The 8,667-nt window shown below is 53.5% G+C and overlaps 1 pseudogene; it reads right to left on the bottom strand.

The window, feature by feature from the left end:
• Positions 1-8,197: 8,197 nt before the first annotated feature.
• LOC143719465 (U6 spliceosomal RNA) lies at positions 8,198-8,295 on the bottom strand (annotated as a pseudogene).
• Positions 8,296-8,667: the final 372 nt, after the last annotated feature.

The following is an 8,667-nucleotide window of genomic DNA, read 5'->3' as shown; positions in this document are numbered from 1 at the left end:
ACTTTGAATTTCGACTCCAAACTGTAGTAACTACATCTACGTGGTCTAATGAAGATAACCAGGTAGTCTGATCAAAGATTAAATACATTTTGAGAGATCGCTAGCATGTAATGTAATGTAATGTAATCCATTGCATTGGAAATGAACGGGACAACATGTGACGATCTCTGAAAACAAAATTAAATGATGAAAAGACCATACAGTTAGTATCTTTAGACCCTTAAGATTATAATATCACCACGTGAAATCAAAATATAAAGTTTAAGTGTATTTTTTATGCATTAACAATATGCCTGTTTGTTTACCTGTCATTATTTACCTGTTGTGTCAAGTTATGTTCATTTTTTAACGTTAATATTTCAATAGTGAATGTGTAGTACTAGTATATCATTAATCTTATGTGTGATATTCCTGTTAATATGGCAATTAACATGTAGTTTAACCTGTAATGCTCCCTTAACGCTGTGCTATGTCATTGTAGAGATGGTTTTTGCAAAATTTAAATTGACGGCCTCGCAGCAGCTTGTCCTGCGGGCCTCTGATGAGGCGGCGGCCTTCATCGCCGCCAAGGGGCCACGCGGGACCGCCACTGCTGCGAGGGCCAAGAAGCCAGAGGAGGTGGAGAAGGAGGCCCAAGCCCACGTCGTCTCCAAGGGCGGTGACCCTGGTAACCCCATGCTGGTGCTGGGCTGCCACAGCATCCAGTTTGGCAAGTACCAGGGTCAAACTTTCCGTTGGCTCCTGGAGAACGACGTGGGCTACACCACGCAGTTGGTTGCCAGCCACCAGCGGGAGCGGGAGAAAAGTGCCTCCGACAGCCCCCTTATGGCCAACAAGGACGCACTCGCCCGGTACTCGTGCGCCCACCCTGCTTTTGCTGAGCAGCTGCGTTACCACCGGGTGCACGAGGAGGCCCGGGCTCGCGCCACTCAGCCCGGGTGTGAGGGCGAGGCGCTTGTTGGCTTTGGGGACTACAAGGAGGTCACCCTGAAGGACCTGTACGACTCCAAGGAGAAGCAGCACCAGAAGTAAGTCCTGTTGTGGTGAAGGGCAGTGAACTGTCGACAGGGTGCTGTGACTTGTTGATATGCGTGTTAATCTTTGATCATTGTCTTGCAGCTTTGTCAAGTGGCTACGGCGGAAGACACCGCAGCCTGGGACCTCGATGGACGCCGCCAGGAAGTACATCCTGGGCCGAGACAAGGAGCGGTCGGCAGAGGTGGCTGCTACCCCCCCACCTCCCACCAGCAGCAGCAGCAGCAGCAGCAGCAGCAGCAGCAGCACCCCCACCACCAGCAGTGGCCCCAGCAAGGCCGCTGCTTCCACCGCGCTGCCGCCGCGCAAGCCGATCGCTCCCATGTTCTCGGCCCTACTGGGAAGGCGTCCAATGGCCCCAGGTGAGCTGCAGGCCAAGGTCAGGAAGCTGATGACCACACCAGCACGGCCTGCAGTTCCAGGTAGATCTCTTTCTTTCTCTTTAACACAACAGTGGTTCAGTGTACAGGATTAACTAACCATTGCCCTCCCACCCCACAGCGGTGTCTACATCCGTCAGAGACCAGTGCCCCTCGGTTCCGCCACCGCCCCCCCCCACAGAGGTGACGGACGAGGATCTGGTCCAGATGGCCACTGACTTAGAAACGGGTAACTGGCACCACACTGGACACGTCACACTGTAACATTTGCCCTCAATATATATTCTTCTGGCGGTATTTTTGTATTAACTGTAATGGTTTCATTTACTGGTCTCTACAGCTGATGCTTGAAGACCAAAGGTAGGTTTGGCAGGTAATGTAGCCGTCTTTGTCGGTGGTAGATGTGTAGAACGTAGTGGCAATGTAGATTTGCTTAACCACCTTCACATGTCTACTTCCCTTGGCCCTGCTGCATCTCTTGACATTCACCTTGTAGCACTAAACCATCTGCCCCATCACTGGCATGCTGTACGTCATCTAATTACTTGCATTCTGCACGTCATCTAATCACTGGCATGCTGCACGTCATTAACACTCAGACTCACTTAGTCTTGCCTGCCTGTGTGTTGCCCCATGACTATCATTGTGCTGATGCCATTTTGTTGTGTGTGAATGTGTCTGAAGCTCACGTACAGGTCCTTCAGACTCTCCCGCTGGTGGTGAGGCCTCCATGTCCACCTCCTCCGGCGTTGTCCTCCATCCCTCCCCCACCGCCACCACCTCGAGTTGCGGCTGCTCCACCTACGCTCGCGGTTCCGGCTCGGGCTCCGGCGTTGACCAGGGAGGAGCCCCGTCGCGTCTCCGTGGAGGAGACGCCATCTGGGGAGGCCACCCTGGCACCAGCGCCGGCGAAGAGGAAGAGGAAGGAGAGGAAAGTGGAGCAGCCCGCAACGCCCACTCCTGCTTCGGCTGAGGTACAAACACAAACACAGACACACACACACACACACACACACACCGTGCCCGTACTCATGGACGGCACAACTCAGTGAAGTTGACTGTCAAACTGCATGTAGCACCTCCTCTCAGCCTCCTTACAGTGTGTTTGTTTGTGTTGTTTTTTTCCCTCACAGTCCCGGTTGCCTGAGAGCTGGCGGACAGCTCTCACCGTGGAAGAGCAGGAGTGGATCGGCCGGGAGCTGTTCAAGACAGACAGCGAGGGGAGGACCAAACTCACCACAGACCTCAAGCTGTGGTGGGACCCCCCTCAGCCCCGGCCGAGTTACACTCAGCCACCCGCCTCACCAGCTGCCTTCTTCGCGTGTCGGCTGTTCCTCTGGACGCCCCTGCGTCTGTGGGGCGTCCGGCCGACATGCTGTAATAGGGCCCTCACCAAGTGTGGGCTCTACAGGACCATCCGGAGGGTCCTGGACATCGACGGCTGGTACTTGATGGCCACCGAGTACCTGGAGTGCCGTCGGTGTAAGAGGAAGGTAGCTGCCTGGTCGCAGGAGGTCGTGGGTCAGCTGGGAGAGGGGCATCGCGCCCTCTTCCCGGCAATCCTCACCTACAAGTAAGTAGCTGTCTGAACACTGTCACAGTATGTCTGTTTGTGGCGCCCTCTTCCCGGCAATCCTCACCTACAAGTAAGTAGCTGTCTGACCACTGTCACAGTGTGTCTGTGTGTTGCGCCCTCTTGCCGGCAATCCTCACCTACAAGTAAGTACCTGTCTGAACACTGTCACAGTGTGTCTGTGTGTGGCTCTTCTGTAACACATGATGTGCTCCTCTCTGTAGGCTCGCCTGCGACCGGCGGGTAATCATCCAGCTGCGTGAGCGTACTCGGGGGAACAGCGCCACGCAGCTGTACAAAAAACTCTGTGAGGCACACACAGAGGCCTGGATGCGGCGGTCCATACACTACCTCAGCGTCATGGAGCCCTTCACGTCGCGAGGTGTCGTGCGCATGTGCACCCCACCACCAAAACCGCCACCCGTGCCCCAGTACGCGTGGCTGTTAATGGTGTACTGCCACGACATCCTCTCCCGCCTGGAGGACGTGAAGGCCCGGGTCACCTCCGTCTTCGGAACGGTCTTGAAGATGGATTCGACCAAGAAGGTAAATGTGGTGCTATGTATGTATAAATATATATGTATATAAATGTGGTGCGGAGTATCACGCTCTGGCTATGTGCGTGCAGCCTTACTGAGATGCTTTATTCTTTCAAACAGGTGACCCGGAAGCTCGCCGGTGCTGCCGCCCAGACCGCAGCGTGGGCAACGAACGTCGGCAACGAGCACGGACAGGTGCTCATGTCCGTGCTCACGGACGCCGAGGGTGCCGGCCTGTTGTCCATGGCTGCGGGGTTAATGCGGCGGTATCGGGACGCTGGGGTGGAGCCGCCTCAGCTCCTCTACGTCGACCGGGACTGTTGTTCGTCCCACGGGGGATCCAAGACAGCTGACATGTTCGGGAAGTGGGACAAGCTGGTGGTCCGGCTGGACATCTGGCACCTGATGCGGCGGTTCGCGTCAGGTGCGTTGTGGCAAAAACAATAATTAAACAAACAGCATCACAGTAAGAGACATCATTGGGTCCATAACTTGATGTAACATGCATTTTTCCATAACAGGTGTCACCACCGAGAGCCACCAGCTGTATAAACCCTTCCTGCAGCAGCTGTCTTCGTGCATCTTCCTGTGGGACCCAGAGGACGCAGCCCGGTTGCTCAAGGCGAAGAAGAGGATGCTTGAGGCGCAGGGGATGACCTTCTCGTCCGACGCCGGAGTGTGGAGGCACGTCAGCCGCAAGAATATGGCTCTCCATTGCCGTCGCCGCACGCGTGGAGCGGCGGAGACGGAGCGGCTGATCGGTGACCTCCTGGAAACCTTCGGCGGTGCCAACGGACGAGACACCATGGGGATTTCCCTGCTGGACCAAGACCGCATCCAGAAGATCTGGACGGAGCAGCGGCGCCACCTCCATTGCATCCAGGACCCGCCGGGCGTGGAGCTGTACACTGAGACCGGCAGGGTGACCAAGGGGGGGATCAGCCTGCCGGTGTACCGTTGTGCACGAGGCTCCACGTCCCTGGAGTCGTTCCACCTGCATCTCAACCGCTTCATTCCAGGTATGTTTCACATGCTTCACTGTCATGTCAATCTTTCACTGTCATCGACTCGCTGTCATTCACATTGTGTGCACTGAATAAACTGCTAAACAGATCTGTGTTCCTCCTCAGGAGAAAGTGCCAATCCCTGGCACTTCCAGGCATTTCTCCTGGAGGGGTTGACGCGGTGGAACGCCGACAGGGCGGCGTCCGTGGCACAGGAGGGACGGCCGCTGCTCCGCTCCTACAATGGCCCCCTGCAGCACTCCCTTGACCAGCTCAGCCAAAGGGTGCTTGGCACGAGTGTGGTCAAGGATTACACCAAGCCCAGGGAGTACACGGGTAAGAACACTCAAGCCACCGCGCTTACACGTGTCCACACTGAATGATATTTGTACCAGACTGACTGATGCGATTTGTGTTGTTGTACTTCAGGGGAACTCATCGGCATCGAGTACCTGTACTCCCAGACGGGCAGAGTGCTGCAGGACGTCAGCTTGGACCCTGACATTCCGGACGCGGGGGGGGACGTTCCCCAACTCGTCGAGGATGACGAGCTCGCCGACGGCCCGCAGGAGGTGGAGGACCTCACCCTGCACGTGCCTGGCGAGTTCCCAGCTCCTCAGACGGACCCGCGGTCAGGGCGACCGGCTGACGCACCCGCGCCCGAGCCATCCAGTCCGACCGGTGCCCCCGAGCCCGCACCCCACTCCCCCGGCCGGTCCTCGCCAGAGCCTCAGCAGGCTGCTGAGGTAAGCACGCCACCTCTTTGTGGTCTGCGACTGCAGTGCATCTCGCATCACCAAAAACTGCGCTCGCTCTGTTCCATCCACCTGACTTATTGTTTTCCATCTCTTCTTGTGTGTCTGCAGGACTACAGAGGACCGGATGACCAGCCGGGGTACCTGGCCGTGGTCCAGTTGGCCACGGCCTTGGTGGGGTTGCGTCACGACCCGGCCTTGTCAGAGGGGAGGGTAGACGAGCTTATCAGGCTCTACGAGGCCCTGTCACCGTACGACAGGGCCCGAGTAGTTTACCCTCCCCGCTACAGGGACAGGCCAGCTCAGGGGCGCTTCATGGCAGCCAAGCCAAGCCGCACCAGAATACCTGGTGTGGAAAGCTTGAGACGGTAAGGCTACGCTTCCATCATACATTTCCCTGGTGTACAAACAAGCTGCTTTATGTAATGTTGCCCATTATCATGCTCATATCTGTCATTGTTTTTGTCCATTGTCCACAGCTGCCTGGTCGGAGAGACCTCTGGACCTGCCAGCAGTCCCAGCGCAAGCCGGCTGGTAGAGGCAGTATGCACCCAGCTCTGCCGCTTGATCCCCTCGGGCAGCCGTGCGCGCGGTGCCCGGAGGTCGCGGTGGGACAGCATACTGCTTCGGTACCAGCACATCCGGGACCTTGTGCTGGGCCACCAGAGGCTGATGGCTCGGGCGCCCATACAGCTCTTTGAGCTGAACGCCAGGACCCTCTCGCTGTGGTATGTTTGATGCTTTTGATGTTATGGTAATGACATGCTTGAATGGCATGCTCTCAAAATTGTACATGTAACTAAAACACTACGTTGAAATCCGTTTTCAGGTTCACCAGGATGCAGCGGGAGAAGGAGAGGACTGTGCTAGCTTCAGGCGTTGCAGCAGAGGGACGACCACCAGCGGCAGCGGCAGCGGGTTCGGCGCCGTGCCCAGCAACAGCGGTGGATCGTTCTCCGGCAGCAGCAACAGGCCAGGCGAGGACAGCAGCGCCAAGGGCGGCGGGACCTCTGGCAGCAGCACCGGCCGTGGCAGCACCGGTGCCTGTTCTGCCAGCGCCAGTGCGCCCACTGGCGCCTTTACCGCCTGCCCCCTCAGCTGTTGTCCTGGCCATACCACCGGCTGCTGCAGCTGCAACAGGACCTTTTCCGGCAACACAGCCTCTCTTTCTGGACCTCTCACTGCCCCAGCAGAGTGTGAGGGTGCTCCCCATCCCAACGCTCCCTCGGACAACGCCAGCCCCACACGTCCTCCCTCTGCCGCTGGCCGCCGCACATCACGCCGGCCCTCGGCTGCCTGCACCACCTCCTGCTCCTCCTCCTCAGCCTCGCTCTGCGTACAAAACTGAATGGCTGAGGAGGAAGAGGGCTGAGCAGAGGGCAGCGGCAGGAACAGTCGTCGCTGCCCGGGCCGGCGTGCCACAAGAACAAAAGTGCAGGAGATGCGGCCAGCCAAAGCGGAGGGAGACCGGACACACCCGCTACGGCAATGTACATTTTTGCTCTGCCGCCGCAGCGGGTAAGAGTGTGGAGGACTGGCTGAGGGAGATGAAGGACCAGGGTCGAGCCCCGGACTGATTTCGCATTCTCGCTGGGGCAGGTGTATATAGTTGTTTCAGTGTTTGTTTGTTTGTTTTTTAAAGACATTGACTTTACCCTCCACAAGGACCGGGACCTTGCCGCGGTGTGGAGGCTTCCTACAAACACCGGTCCACACCTGCCACAACTTTTCTACAGCAAAAAAAACATTGTGTATCCCATTCACACCTGTATAACATTGCCATGCCTTTGTACTATTCTGATTCTTTGCACTGACAAGTTATATAGGCCTATACTGTGTGTGTATGCTGCCTATCATATGGCTTAAGAAAAAGAAAAGAAAACATTGTCTGTCCCATTCACACCTGTATAACACATTCACACCTGTATAACACATTGTCATGCATTTGTGCTGTTCTGATTTTATGCGCTGACAAGTTATATAGGCATTTTGGACATGTGGGTATGGTCAATAATGTGGTCACTGTCTTTGGAGTTACGTCCAGTTGCCACTGGCTCTGTTGCCGCCGCGTTGGTACTTCACACTGTATGCTGCTGCATTATTTATCCATGCATGTCTGTAATGAGCCCTTATACTATGCGTCTGTCTGCTGTGATTGATGTGGTTTAAAATAAGAGGAATGAAGCCTTGTGCCACTGTTCTGCATCAATACCACTGTTCTGCATCTCGCCCCAGAACATTTATGCCATGTGTCTGCTCTGATGCTCTATTTTTTTTATTATTATGATCATCATCATCATCATCATCATCATCATCATCAAAATCATCATGTTTTATTGTATTGTAGTTTGAAATAAATAATCTATTTCACACTGTAGTCTACTGCTGCTGTGTTTGGTGTTTTCTGCATCTATACATCATCATCATCATCATCAACAACAACTACAACAACAACAATAATACACGGCATGTAACTTTTATTTATACATTGAAATAAAATTATTGACATAATATAAATGTAATATAATGTTTAACATAACAAATTTTTATATATATGCAGAAAAAGGTGAAACAATATAAATACAATATATCTATGCAGAAAAGGGTGAAACAATATAAAAAGTGGAAACAATATGAATACAGTATATTATTTAACATAAACAATATAAATACAATATAATGTTTAACACAACAGATTTTAATATCTATGCAGAAAAAGGTGAAACAAATAATGCACGGCATGTTACTTTTATGTATACACATGAAATAGGCATAATAAGAATATAATAGTGTGTAATATAATGTTTAATATTTGTGCTTCGGTCGGGATTCGATCCTACGCTTTGATGGTGTCTCGTTTGTACCGCGTTTGTGCGACTGGGCATGCGCGAAGGCACTAATGCGCATGCGCGAAAACAGAGAAGAACGATGGCGAAGCTTTGCGCAGGGGCCATGCTAATCTTCTCTGTATTGATCCAATTTTAGTATATGTGCTGCCTTAGCAAGCACAGGTTTGGTGCCCAGCTCAAGGCATATCTACACCTTGGGTTCCAGCGAGCTATCACCAAGGTGGTAGGGCCCAGCGAGTCATCTCGCCTCTGCATACCTTTGCTTGACACAATGATTGATGCAAAAGCTCAATGAGTTTAGGAATAGGACATCTTAGAGCTTTAGGGTTCACAAATGACCAATTCCACCATGATGTATGAGAGCATCTACTGAAAGAATGGGGTGGGCAGACTTATGGATGGTACCAAAATACAAGCTCTGAATGGGCTGTGTCCTCCAGATTTTCGAGAAAAAATCGAGTTGGCAGAAAAACGGAAAGTGCTTAGCCGTTTGCGCCACCGTTGCATGCACTCGATGTAACTGGACACGAAC

Source organism: Siphateles boraxobius, unplaced genomic scaffold (assembly GCF_051911475.1).
Source record: "Siphateles boraxobius isolate OS27281-9 unplaced genomic scaffold, OSU_SipBor_1 63, whole genome shotgun sequence".
Lineage (NCBI taxonomy): Eukaryota > Metazoa > Chordata > Actinopteri > Cypriniformes > Leuciscidae > Siphateles > Siphateles boraxobius.
The sequence above is the reverse complement of the archived record's forward strand: the minus strand, read 5'-3'. Positions and strand labels throughout refer to the sequence as shown.